The following is a 15,689-nucleotide window of genomic DNA, read 5'->3' as shown; positions in this document are numbered from 1 at the left end:
TAATAATTAGACTAAAAAAATTAATATAATATTTAAATAATATTTCTAAGTTTATATAAGTTATTTATAAAATAACTAAAGCTAGTAGTTTTTTCTAACTAAATTTATACTAAATATAATCTATTTTAATACTATTAAAACTATTTTATTTTTTATAAATTATAGATTTTATTTTTATATAGATTTTAAATTTATTATTATTTTAAATAGTTTAGTTATTAGAGATATAAACTAGTTTATTATAAAAATATAAATTATTATTAAATTTATTAAAATAAAAATATCTACTATTTAAGCCTGTTATATAGAATAAATAAATTAATAATATAAATTAATAAAATAATTTAAAAAAAACTAAAAAATATAGTTAAATATTTATAATTATAAAATATTAAAGTCTAGTAAAAAACTTAACTAGAATATTTTAAAATTATATAAAATTAAAAAAATTATTAGTTTATATATCTATTAACTAATTTTATTTATTAATATAGAAATATATTTTATATTTAATATTAGTTTATTTATTTTTATTAGTAAAAAACTAGTTCCAGACTAATATTAATTCTTATTATTATATATAAAAATTAACAGTCTAAAAGAATAAAAAATTAAAAATATTTTTAATTTTATATAAAATTATAAAAAATACAGCTATTTTCAACTAATATATATTATAAAATAAATGAAATATTTAGATCTAACCGCCGAATTAGTCTAATATTTAAAAAATATTTATTAAATAGTTAAAAACTTCTACTATTATTATTTTAATAAATTATAATTTATATTTTAATAAAGCTTAATTTTAAAAAAAATATATTATTATAATATAAATCTAATATATTTATTTTATTTATTTAATTTAATTTATTTTTTTAATTTTAATAATCTTACTGTTCTTTTTAACTACTCTATATATAATGTATAGAATTTTTTAATTTTTTATTTATTTCTAATTCTATTTATAGTTTTTTAAGCTATATCTTATCTATAAATCTAAAAATAATCTAATCTAATAGCTAGTAAAAAATCTAGAAAGACTATTATAAAGACTCTTCTAGCTAGTACTGTTATTTTTATCATCCAGCCAGACTAAGAACCAGACGCCAGCCCGCTTCTTAACAAGGCCAGCTCGGCTGTTTTAAAGCTAATAATTAGAATTAAAATTGAATAGCTGATTTAAATATAAAATATTAAATTCTAATTTAAATTCTAATTAAAAATAATATAGTTAATAAAAAACTTCTAATTTTAATTAAGAATTTATAATAATTTAAGAATATTTTTTGGTATATTAATTAAAGTCTAGTTTTTATTAATTTAATAAATCTACTAAAGAATTATTAAAATATATTTAATAATAGATTTAATTCTTACTAGAATACTATTTATATACTATAAATATTATAATATTAGAAATATAATTAGATATAAAATTTTTTATATTAATAATATTAAACTTTTTAATACTAGTTTTTAAATAATATAAATAGAAGATAATTTTAGATATAATAGATATATCAGCTAAATAATAGTAAGTAGTTATAGATATTATATTAAAAAATAATAAAAATAAAAGTTTTAAAAAAGTAAATTAATAGATAGATACTAAATAAATAATAAAAATAAAAATAAAAATATTAAGAAAAGAAAATAAAAAAAAAGATTTAGTAGAAAGTTAAAATATAAAGATAAATAAAAATATATTAATCTTTTTTACTTATATATATATTTTATATCAGATTTTAATTAGATTATTAATAAAATATATATTTTATTTACTATCTTAGAGTCTTTTATTTATATAATATATAATCTACTAGATAGTTTTTTTTTATTATTATAGTATTAAACTCTACTATTTAAAAACTATTATTAGTAGAAATATCTAATTAAAATAAATAGTCAAGCTATTTATAACTATATTATTATATTAAATAGTCCGATTTAATAGAAAAATATAATTATTATATAATATCTACTACTATAGTAGTTTATATCTATTATTATAATAGTCTATTTTTAGATTAATATAAATATATCAGAGTTTTAATCCGAATATTTATATTATTATATTACTTACCCCTCTTTTTATATAATATATTACTCTAGGATTCTTTAATGAAGAAGATTTCTTAAAAATTAGTTTTAAAATTAATAAAAAATTATTTTTAACTATCTTACTTATCTTGTCTAATCAGTGTGTCTACTGCGTCAAGTAGTTCCTAACAATTATAAATAGAATATAAAAATATTAAATTCTAAATATAATTATATTAATATTATATTAATTTAATTTAATTTTCTAAATATAAAGAAAGAAATTAAATTTAAAAAAATCTTTATTTTTTTTAATTTAGTTTATAATAAAGAATAAAATAAATTTATAATTTATAATACATTTTTAAAAAAACTTTTTAAGAATATTATATAAAAAATTGAAAAGTTTTAATTAAAATTAATTATTTAGATCTTATTTACTAATAGAAATAATATTAATATATTAATAAAAAATCTCTAAAAATTATTAAAATATTAAAAAATCTTAAGATTACTTTATTTAACAAATCTTTTTCATTTAAAATATAGTTATTTTATAATCTAATATTATAAAACAGCTTAAATAGACCTATTAATAAAATAATTAAAATTTAAAAAATTTAGATTTTTATAGTTAACTAATAAGTCTTTTTTATTAAAATTTTCTTAAAATAAAAAGATTAAAAAAAACTTTTTATTATTATAAATATAATAATAAATATTATTTAACCAACTAATACTTTTATAAGAATAAGAATAAGATTAAACTAAAACTAATAAAAAAAATAATAGTTGAAAATTCTTTATATTTTTAATAGACTAGTTTAAAATAGAAACTATTATTTATTTTAATATATTTATTTATTTTTAAAATATGTTTAAAATCTATATATATTTAGATTTATATATTAAACTTAATTTTATTAATTATTAATTTACTTAATAATGTTATTTAAATATAACTTATTTTATAGTTTTATTAATTACTAGAATTGATTATTTTATTATAAATATTTATAATATATAAAAAATTTCTTCTATTATCATTGTCACGGGCTGAAAGTATGAATACTTAAGTTATAATAATTCTATTAATTAATTGATTTTTTAGATTATCTCCGGTTCTACCAGAAAGTACCCGGGCTACGGTGGGCGGTAAAGACCACTAGTATAGGATTATATAAAGCTGAATTATAATATTAAATATTAAACTAAAAAGATTATAGTTATCTAACTATATATTATAAAAAAATTAAATATAGTTTAGTAACAGTAGAAATATAGAAATATTAAAAACATATATTTAAGCCAGAAATAAAAAAAATCAGATTAGTAAAGAAAATAGAAAAGTATTATTAAACTAGAAATAAAAAAATTAGTAAAAAAAATAAAAAGTATAAATAAAAGAAATTAGTCTAATAGTACTACTATTTATTAATTAATATTGAAAAGTTTATACTATTTTTATTAGTATTAATATTTTTAGAGTAGTCTTTATTATATTTAGAGTTTTTACTATTATCTTTTTTTTTATTCTTTTTCTTATTATTATTTTATTTATTATTATTCTTTTTCTTATTATTATTTTTTTTATTATTTTTTTTCTTACCGGAGCTGCTGGATAAGTCGGAGACGCTATAATCTAATCTAAAAATAATAATAATAAATATAAATAAAAATAAGATTAGTTAATTATAGCTAATTATTTAATTAAAAATTAAAGTTTAGATAGTTTTAATAATTATATCTTTAAACTAATAAAGTTTATTAAAATAAGTAATTCTATTTTAAAAAATATTCTATTTTTAAAAATATTTTATTATAGTCTAGATTTTTATAATAAAATTATAATTCGAGTTTAATTAATAAAACTTAGCTTTATAATTAATTATTATTTTTTTAACTATATCTAACCAGACTGTCTTATCTTAAAAAAAGCTCTGGTAAAATTATATATAATTTTTATAAATGTAAATTCTATTAGTATAAATAAAATAAAAGATTTTATTAATAAAAATTCTAAAAATAATATAAAAAAAACTTCTCTACTAGTCTATTTAAAACTTTTATTTTAACTAAAATATAATAAGATCTTATTATTAATAATTTTAATTGATTTAAATAAAAATTTATTTATAGTAGTATGATTTATATACAGTTTAACTAGAATATTAATAGATTAAAATAATATTTTATCAAATATAAAAAATTAATAGAATAAGATTATAAATTAAAAAAATTATCCGAAATTAAGAATATTATTATAAAAATTATAAAAATATTTATTTATTTTTAGTTTAGATTTACAGCCGGCTGGTTAAAAGAATTTAATATTATAAAAATTATTATAAATTTAATTAATTTTAATTAGTATTTTATATACTTACTTAAATAATATAATCTTACTTTAAAAAGTTTTTATTTATTAAATTTTTTATTAAAACTTAAAATTATATTTCTTCTAAATAATATTAACTAAAATCTATAGATTCTTTTTATATTTTTATTTTTTTAACTTAATTTTAGTTTATTTAAATTCTTTTTTTATTTTATCTAACTCGGTAGTAATAGCCGCTGTAATATTAGTCGGGGTTTTAAAAATATAAATAAAACTATAAATATTAAAAATATAAATATAACTAAAGATAATATAATATTTATAAAAGATAATAAAACTACTACTAGTATAATAATAAATAAAATAATATTAAAAATAGTCTAAATTATAAAAAATAAAAAGATTCTACTATTGAAACTATTAATAGTATTAGAATTATTTTTAATATAACTGTTTTTTTTATTAATAGTAAGAATAACTAGGTTTTAATATAACTAGATATAAACTAGATACTTATAGAAATCTATCTAAAATATAAATAAAATAAAAAAAATAAAATTGAAATAGAATAAAAAAATTAAGTTAAAAAAATAAAAAAAATAAGTAAAAATAAAATCAGGTTATTATTAAATACTTAAATATTAAAAAGAAACTGGATAACTAGTACCATAATATAAAAAAATATAAAAAAAGATTAAAACTAGAATTAAAATTTATTAATTTAAAGTAGTAAATAATACTAAAATAAAAATAAAATAAATAGTATTAAAATAAAAATAAAATCAGACTACTATTAAACTTAGAAGTAGACTAAATAATACTATAATAATATTAAAAAAGTATAAATATTAATATATTAAATATATATATTTAAAATTTTTAATCAGTTTCTTAGTATTATTAAGCTAGTTAATATTATATTATTTATTATATATATTTCTATAATCTAGAAATTTTATTAAATATTATATCTTAATTTTTTTTGATTTAATTATAACATTATATCATACTAGTATATATTTAAGTTTATATAATTTTTATTTATTAATATTTTTCTTAATAAAAACTATATTGAACTTTTTTTCTTCTTAATTAAATAAATCTAATCTATAGTATAGTTTAAGATATATAATTAATATAACTAAATATAAATACTAGGTTTTTAAAAACTTACGCTAGTATATTAGTTTATTTATATAATGTAAAACTTTAAAAAAGTTTATAAACTATTTAAATAATTTTTTATTATTAAAATTACTAATATTATATTTTAATATAACTATAATATTATTTAATTATTAATTTTAAACTTAATAATCTTATATTTAATATTATAATAGGTTTTTATAGTTATTATAGTAAGTTTTATAGCTTTATTTATATTTATATATATTTTAAAATTTTATATTTGTTAGTAACTAGTAAGACTTAGATTAAAAAGCTTAAATATTATATAATTATATATTAATTTATATAATAATATCTAAATAGAATTATTTTTTATAATATTTATAGTTGCTTAAAATTATAGTAAGATCTTATACTATTATTTTAAATTAATTATAAAAATAGTTATATATTTAAAATAGATTTTAATAATTTAATTATTATATTTAGACTAGCCGTCGGTTTAAAAATAATATATAATAATATATATAAAATTAGTATTTTAAATTTTATATATAATATACTATATATTACTGGTCTAATATAAATCTTAATTTATTATAATTATTTAATACTAATTTTAGTTTTTTATAGTAAGATATTCTACTAATATTTTTTTTTAATTTTTAATTTTTTATTTAATTTTATTTAATATAATTATAATATAATATATATATTTATAAATAACTAATAGAATAGTATTAAATAATTTTAATAATATAGTAATCAGATTAATTAAAATAGTATAATAAAATAGTTTAAAAAAAATTACAAATTATAATATTCTATAAAACTTATAATACAGAGTCTGATTATTATAATAAAATAAATAATATATAATATATTAAGCTATAATATATTTTATATATAAAAAAATCAGATTATATAAATTATTTATTATTTATTTAATATTTAGATAGTTTTTTTTACTATATACTAGCTATATTATATTCTTAATATATAATTTAGAAATATAAAGTTTTATTTTAATATTAGAAAAAAAATAAATTAGAAGTAAAATAGACTATCAATAAAAAAATATAATAAAATCAGATTTAAATAATTATTAATAATTAGAATAATATTTTTTTATTTAATATTTTTAATATAGCTATTTTATATTTTAATGGTTTATTTAGATAAAAGTTAGACTAGGACTACTTTTAATTTAACTATAGTATTATTAGAATTTTAAATTTAAATTTAATTTATTTATTCGCCGGAATAAGTAGTAGAATAACTTTTAGTAGTAATTTATCTATTTAAAAGATTATTAAAAAATATTTAAATATATAATAATAATCTTAAAAATTTATTAGAAATAATATATATTTTATCTATTTTATAAAAAAAATATAAAATATAAAATATTTAAATAAACTAATTTATTCTAATAAAATATAGGTTTAATTAGTTTATATTAATTAATATAAGTATAATTTATATAATAATTCTAATAATAACAATACAATTTATATATATAAATACTTCTTTTTTATTTATTTATAATATAAATTATAAGTAGAAGAATACTTATATTATATCAAAAATTTTAAGCTTTATTAACTAATAATTATATTCTAATACAGCTAATATCTTATTTATAAATAAAACTAGTTAAATTATAATAAAATTAAAAGATTTTTTTAGTTTTTAGTTTTTTTATATTAAGTATATATTAGATTATTATAAACTATATAAAAAAGTATAATACTATATTTATACTTTTTTAATAAATTAATATTAAGACTAAGATATCTTATTAAATTATAATAATAAAATATACTTAAATTCTAAAAATAGATTTAAATATTTTTAAATATTTTAATTTTTTTTTATAATATTTTTAATTAATAATTTTATAATATAACCGACGCGGGCCTAGCCTGCTTTAATAAATAATTTAATTAATAAAATAATTTTATATTAATATAATAACTAAATAATTATAGAATAATATAAAATATAGATTTATAGCTAATTTATTAGTTTTAAATAGATTTTAAATTATATTAATATAATCGGAAACTTAAGCTTTATAATAGCTTTAAGCTTTTTTATAATAATAATTATAATAAATATATTAACTTTATATTCTAATAGTTTAACTAAACAAAATTCTATAAAGATTTTACCAGAATTTAATTTTATATATAGATTTTTATATTTTCAAAAAATTAAATAGAGGTAGATTAGATGATTATTAAATATATTAAAAAAAATAAATAAATTATTATTTAAATATATATAAATTTATAGAATATTTAGAACTTATTATTAATATTTTATTATATATATATTAGATTATTAATAAATTTTATTAGATAAATCTTAAAATATTTTTAGTTTTTATAAAAAATTATATTTAATAAGTATTAGAAGCTTAAATATACTTATTATTAATAAAGAAATTATATAGTTAAAAACTAAAAAATAAAAATACTTTATATATAATTATAGAATTTCTTTTTATAATAGTCTAGTATAAATATTTAAAACAACTTGTTTATTTTTTTTATAAATATTAATAATAATATATCGTTTTTTTATAAATAAACTATTAGGATTTTTAATTAGATACTAGACTATAAAAATAAAAAATAAAATAAATATATACTAATCTATAAAAACTATTTTATTGATTTTATATAATATATTAAAATATTTATTAATTTCTATTTAATCCTATAAAAAAGACTTATAAATATAATTATAATATTTTATTTAATTTTCCTAATCTAACTTTAGCCGGATTATTAGCTATTTATATATAAACTAGTCTATTACTAAAACCAGATTATTTTTTTATATATTTATAAATTTATTTACTATTACTATAAATTAGTTTTTATATTTATTATTTTTAATAAAAATTATAACTTTATTTAATATTTTATAGATTTTAGTAAGTAGAGACTTATTAATTTAAAGCTTTTAAGAAATAATAAATAATAATATTATAAGACTAATATAATCTAAAAATATATATATAATCTTAAGAATATTAAATTTTATAGATCAGCTAAAATATAAAAATAAAAATATATTATAATTAGATTAGTTTAAAGTCTAGATATAACTTAGACTTATATTAACTATATATATATAAAATATAAGTTATAAATATTAAAATAGTTTAAATAAATATATCCTATTATATTATAAATTTAATTATAATTATATTAAAATCTATATTATTTTATCAGTTGGAATCTATAATTTTTTATTTTTCATATAAACCAGAAATATTAGTATTATATAATAAAACTTAGATTTAATTTTTATTAAAAACTTAATATTCTAATATATTTTAATATAAACTATATATTTTCTAAAATTAATAATAAAACTTTTGAATATAAATATATCTAGTCTTAGAAGTATATTTATTTTTAGGTAGTTATAGATTAAATAAACTTCAACTATAATTTTTATATATATTTTTTAATTTTTAATTTTCTTAAAAAAATATATATTTAGAATAATAAATTTTATAAATATAAAGTCTTTTCTAATACTATTTATAAAAATAGATATTAGATATTACTATATTTTTATATTAGAGATCTGTTTTATAAAAAAGTCTCTATTTATAATTATTATAATATAATTACTATTTAAATGTATAGAAATTAGATTAAGAAAATTCTAGATAATTATATTAGCTTATATATATTTCTATATATAAAAATATAAAATAAAAATATTTATATAGATAGGATTACTTAACTAAATAATAGAAATATTTATTTTAATATAAAAATATTATAGTTTAACTATAAAGCTATAAATTATATACTATTTCTAAACAGCAGCAGCTTATAAATATTTATAAATATAAATATATAAAATATTATTTAATAGAAAAACTATTTTATAAAAATAATATTACTAATTATTCTTAAAGTTATATTTATTATAGTATAATTTTTTTAATTTTTTTATTCTTTTCAGTTCTTTTATTTATAATATATCCGAACTTATTTAGATTTATTAAAACTAGACTGTAAGAATATACTATTAGTTTAATTTTAAATAATTAGATTTTAACTATTTTTCTATAAATTATTAGAATTTTAGTCTTTTTTTATAAATAATTAGTAGTTTTATTATTCTTTATTTAATTTTATTTAGACTAGTCTTCGTCTATAATTTTAAATCTGTTTTTATAATTAAATCTAAATTTTTTTTATTATTATAAAACTATTATATACTAGCTAAGCTAAATTAATTAAACTAATTTATTTACTTATAAAATAAAATATTAATAAATTATAAAATAATAATTTTTAGATTTAATTTATTAATAATATATTATAAGAAAAGAACTAGATTTTTTTATACTTTTTTAATACACTTATTTTTTTAGTTTTTATTATACTATTTTATTAGACTAATAATTTTTAATACAAAAATTATAAAAAATATTAATTTTTAATATTTTAAATAGTATGTAATATTTTATCCAAAACCGTCTATATTTTATTTATAGAAGTTTTAAACTATTTTTTAAATTAATTATGCTATTTATTTATAGTATTATTATAAAGTAATTTATATTAAATAAAAAATAAGACTTATTATTCTATTATTATTATATTTTATTACAAAAATAGAAACTAATAGTTTTATTTATTAATTATATATTATAGTTCTAGAATATAATTCTAAAATAGTTTATAAATATATATGTAAATCTATAAATAATTTTATTATCTCTGTTTATAGTTATACTGCAGTCTGAAAAATCAGATTAAAAAAATCTAATATTATTAATACACAGCTAATAAAAGTAACTATTATTATATTATAATAATATCTATAATAATTTAAATATATAAAATATTAATAGATATATATAATTATAATAAAAATATAGTTAATTATTTTATAATATTATCTAAAATATTATTTATAATATTAATATTTAAAATTAAAATAGTTATAAAACTAGTTATAAATAAAATAATACTAATAATATATAATTATTTCATTTAAAACTGATTAAAATAGTATATAATTATATTATAAGAATAGCTATAATATTAAAAGCAAATAAATATTAGATTAATATTTATATTTATAAATAGAAAACTATTTATTACTAAACTTACTATAATATTATTTATAATTATTTTTAAAAAATAGTTTATAATTATTCTTAAAATATAGCTTATAGTTATTTTTAAAATACAATTTATTGTTATTTTTAGAATATATTATATAGATTTAAAAATATAATTAATATAGAAATTAACTATAACAATAATATTTGTTATATTATTTATAAAACTAATTTATTAACTGTTTTTAAAACTGAATTTTATATTACAGCTAAAATTAGCTAGTTAAAATATTTATCTTTTATTAATTTTTTAAATATTTATGTATTTTCATTTTAACATAATAATATTTATTTTTATATATTATTTATTCTTCTATTTATTAAACTACTTTTATATCTAGACTTAGAAATTTTAAAATATTACTATAATAAATAAAAAATAGTTCTTCGGTAGGTATAATAATATAAATTTAATAAAACTATATTAAAACTATTTTATTAAAAAAAATATAAAATCTTAGTATACTAAAAATTATAAAATTATGAAAAATATATAATAAAATAAATTAATATAAATTTAGAATTTTTAGTAGTAGATATAAATAATATAGTCTTAAATAGAATATCTAGATCTAGATATTCTAAAAATATTATAATATTTTATAATAGATTTAGACTGCTATTTTATTATATAAATATTTTATTATTAATTATAAAGACTTTAAAAAACTTTATAACTAAAGCTACTACGCTAGAAGTATATTAAATAAAAAGATTTAAAAATATAAAATTATTTTTTTATATAATTATTTTAATAGATTTTTCGCGGTTTTATTATAAGTTCTAATACATAGATTGTAGAATAAAGTAAATTTTAAAAAAAGATCTTTCATAGCCTGTAAAAAAAATCTGACTATAATATTAAATATTTATTAGTTATAAATCTAGTTATTAAGAAAATCTTTTAATATTATTTTAAATATTAAAATAAAAGAACTTTAAATATAAATATCTAATAAAAGAATTTCTAATCCTACTAATAATCTAAAAATACTCTAAAAAAATATTATATTTTTATTCTAATATTATTATTAAAGTTTTTTATAAAGCTGTAGTTTATATTTAAAAACATTTATAATTTATTAGCCGAAAATATAACTTCTAATATAATTATAAAGTAATTAGATAAAAGATATAAATAAGAAATAAAAAATATAAAATATAAAAAATCAGAATTAAAAAATAAAATAAAGAATATTATTAATATATTATAGACTAAAAGTATAAATATTTAAATTATAATAATTCGATTAATTAATTGATTTTTTAGACTATCTCCGGTTCTGTTAGAAAGTAGCCGGGCTACGGTAGGCGGCAGAGACCACTAGTACAGGGCCATGCAGGGCTGAGTTGCAGTAGCAATTATAAATTTAAGAAATATTATATAATTATTTATAAAATATTATATAATTATTAATTATAATTTAAATCTTTTTAAAAATTTTATTCTATTTTTAATAATTATTTTAGAAGATCTATATATTTATTTATTTATATAAAATTAATAATAATAATATAAAATTTAAAAATTAAAAATCTTATTCTTTATAAATTTATAGAAATCTACTAAAATTACATTTATATTTATATTATAATCAAACTTTTAGAAAATATCTAGCTATTAAAAAATAATTTTTTTTTTAAATTATTTGTAAATTAGATTTAATAAAACTATATTATTTTTTAAATTTTATAGTTTTATATATAAAATATTTTTAATTATTTTTAGTAATTTTTTTATGGATTTTTAAACTATATTATTAATCTAAAAAATAATGAAATTTTATTATATAAATCTATTTATTTTTTATTTTAAATTATATTCTAATCTTTTCATTATTATACTAATAAGAATATTTAATTAGAATAAATTCAGTCTTTAAAAATTTTATAAAAACTTTTATTTTTTTGTATTTTTTTATACTAAAAAAATAAAAATCTCTAATTATATATAGATTACAGAAGACTTAATAAAATTTTAATTAAAAATTATTATTTTTTATTTTTAATTTTAAAAGTTTTAAATAAAATTATAAAAATTAAATACTTTTTAAAGCTTAATATCTAGAATATCTATTATTAAATTTATATTAAATAAAAAGATAAATAAAAAACAGCTTTTTAAATTTATTATAAATATTTTAATTATTTAATAATATTATTTAGATTAACTAATACTTTAGTTATATTTTAAAATATATGTATCCAATTTTTTATAATATATTAGATGTTTTTTATATTATTTATCTATATAATATTCTTATTTTTTTAAAGAACTGCTTTTTTTTAAATTTTTTATTTATATCAAGTATTAAAATATTTATAAAAAATAGATTTTTATATCAAATTATTAAAATATATTTTTTATTAAAATTATATTAAATTTTTAAAATATATTATATTTTTATATAATATATGAATAGATTTTTAATAGATATTTAATATTTTTATATAATTAATACTAATTATATATTATAAAATCTAAATATTTTTAAAATTTCATAATTTTTATTAATATTTTATTAAAAATTGTTTTTTAATTATATGATTATTAACTTTTTTCAAAGTATACTTAGAATAAGAAGAAGTCTAAAAGAATAATATTAATTAATAAAAAAATAATAATATTTTAATAATTTTTTTATAATTTTAAAATTATATTTTTATTAAAATATTTTAATTTTTAATAAAAGATTTGAATAAAAATAAATATTTTTTAATAAAATATAATAAAAACATTATTCTAATTAGATAATTATAAAATATATTATTTTGTTATATTCTAATTAAAAAAATTTGATAATATTAAAACTTATAATTTAATTTTAGATTAAAAATTTTCTATTATTATTTATTTATTTAAATATTAGTATTAATATTTAAAAATATTATTATATATTATTAAAATTCTTTTAAATTATTAAAATTTTTAGATTTTTATAAAATAGGTAAAACTAAATAATTATTAGATTTAATAATATAAATATTTTAATAATTATAATTTTATTATTTAATATTAGTTTAATAAATATAATTTTACTAATCTATTATTAAAAATAAAAAAATTTAGAAATCTTATTTAATATAAAGATTCTAAAATTAATATAATATTAAATAATTAATAAATTTTTAATAAAATCTTAGCTAGTCTTTATAAAATCCTAATTTAAATATAATAAAAGATTCTTATAAAAAAGTTTTAAATTTAATATTTATATACTATTTAATTTTTAATAAAATTAAAAAAATTAGAAAGCTGGTATGAAAACAGTCAATTAAATCATTAAAATAAAAATTTTTTATACTTTATATATTAATATATTAATAATATTTTAAATATATAAATACAAAAATTTATTATATTTTAAAATTATTAGAATAAGCTTATTTTATAATAAATATATTAATATATTAGCAGTACTCTAAGTATATAAAAATCAAGATTTATTTTATTTTAAAATTAATAAAAAATTATTTTTTCCAAACAAAAAATTTAAAATAAAAATATAAAAATATAGAATTAAAAACTTACTATTTTAAAAAATAATTTTAGATTTAAATATTAGAAAATTAATAAAAATAATCTTATTATATATAAATATTACTTATATATTTTTATAAAAAAAATCCTTATTAATATTTATTAAAATTTTTATTATAATATTTAGCTAGTAGATTATTTTAAATAATTAAAAATAGAAGTTTTTTTAAAAAAAGTTCTATTAGATAAATTTTTATAAAAATATAATTATTTATATTAGAAAATACTTTATATATTAAAAAATTATATTTATTTAATATAAATTATATAATAAGTTTAAATTATTATTAATTTTTAGCTAATTTTTTATTAAATTATTTATAGATTTTATTACAAGTTTATCTTTTATTATAATAAAAAAATATTTTAGATTTAATTCCTATTATTATTAATAAATTTATAAAATAATATTAATTTCTATTTATTTTATATATAATAATTATTTCAAAACTAATTAAACTTTTTTATAAAAAGATTAAACTTTAGTTTAAATTATCTTAGAGTATAATCTTAAATAGAAGTTTTTTTATTAATAAATTTTAGTTCTAAATTATATATTATATTTAAATTAAACTTTATTTATTAATAGTATTTTGTGAGAGCCATGCGGAAGACATCTATACAGAGTAGCAGATTAGAACTAGTTTAATCTTTTTATTTTATTTATACTATATCTAGATAATATAATACTGTAGAAAACATAGCTATTTTCTTTTCTTTTTTTTCTTATACTTAAGATTTTATTTAAATAATACTATATTAATAAAATTTAGTTAGTTTAATTAGTTATTATATAATCTTAAATATTACTTTTTCTATTTTTATTTTCTAAAACTTTTAGCAACTAAAATATATAAAAATATATATTTTTATTACTATTAAAAAATCTTTTTTTATCTACACAAGTCGACAGTAATAACAGTTAATTTTAAAAAATATTTATTTAAAAAAATATAAATCTAAAATTATAAACTTTAACTAAATTTTTATTACTATAGCTGTAGACTGTATAATAATTAAAAAATAAAAAAAATTTAATTTAAATTCTAATATATAATTAGATTATTATTAAAATTAAAAGATTTTATTACTATAGTCTACAGACTATATAAAATCGATAAATAAAAATTAGATTTTAAAATAAACTAAGTCTTAAACTAATTAATATTAGAATTAATGTATTAAGAATAAGTATAATAATATAAAATATATTAGAAACTAAGTTATTTAAAAAAAAATATAAAAATTAATCCTACTTATAAATAAAATGAATAAGATTTCTAAAAAAGATATTATATTTAAAGAATTTTATAATCTTTATAAAAAAAGTTCTATATATATTTTTAAATTAATATTAAAAATTTATTATAAATTTAAAAAAAATTAGTAATTTATTAACTAAGATAAATAAGCTAAGAGAAAGCCTAGCTTAATTAAAAATTAATTAAAAAGTCCTATTTTATAATATTAATTTA

Source organism: Aspergillus aculeatinus (assembly GCF_003184765.1).
Source record: "Aspergillus aculeatinus CBS 121060 unplaced genomic scaffold BO66scaffold_10, whole genome shotgun sequence".
Taxonomy (NCBI): domain Eukaryota; kingdom Fungi; phylum Ascomycota; class Eurotiomycetes; order Eurotiales; family Aspergillaceae; genus Aspergillus; species Aspergillus aculeatinus.
This window is presented reverse-complemented; position numbering follows the sequence as displayed.